Below are 729 nucleotides of genomic sequence, written 5' to 3'. Positions count from 1 at the left end.
ACCTTCCTAGCCACAGCAAAGGCTGTGATTGATGTTGATAGAGGTGATTGATCATTCAAGTGAATGAAGAATCCATTGTGTTTAAGGCTCAAGGATATCCCTCTGTCGCCATAGAGATGAAGCATGAAGAGCTTCTCTCAAATCAGAGTCAAGAGCCCCCACAGTCAAACTCTAAGTTTGGTGTTGGAGGCCACAACCAACTCTAAGTTTGGTGTTGAACCCCCACATTCAACTCTAGTTTGGTGTTGGGAGGTTCCAACATTGCTCTGAGTATCTGTGAGGCTCCATGAGAGCCCTCTGTCAAGCTACTGACATTAAGAAGCGCTTGTTGGGAGGCACCAATATTATATTTTACATATTTTCTTTGTTATTTTATTTTATTTTGTAGGTTGATGATCATAAGAAGTCAAAAAATTAATTGAAAAAGCAAAAACAGAATGAAAAACAGGAAGAAAAACAGCACACACCTGGAGGAAGATGCTGCGCGTTCAAACGCCAGTAAGCCTAGCAGATGGGCGTTTAACGCCCAGTCTGGCACCATTCTGGCGTTAAACGCCAAAAGGGCACCAGACTGGCGTTAAACGCCAGAAAAGTGCAAAAACCTGGCGTAAACGCAGGAATGGCACCATCCCGGCGTTTAACGCCAGCAATGGCTCAAAACGTGAATTTTGATGCCATTTGGTGCAGGGATGACTTTTCCTTGACACCACAGGATCTGTGGACCCCACA

The sequence above is a fragment of the Arachis stenosperma genome, chromosome 10 (genome assembly GCF_014773155.1).
Source record: "Arachis stenosperma cultivar V10309 chromosome 10, arast.V10309.gnm1.PFL2, whole genome shotgun sequence".
NCBI lineage: Eukaryota > Viridiplantae > Streptophyta > Magnoliopsida > Fabales > Fabaceae > Arachis > Arachis stenosperma.
The sequence above is the reverse complement of the archived record's forward strand: the minus strand, read 5'-3'. Positions refer to the sequence as shown.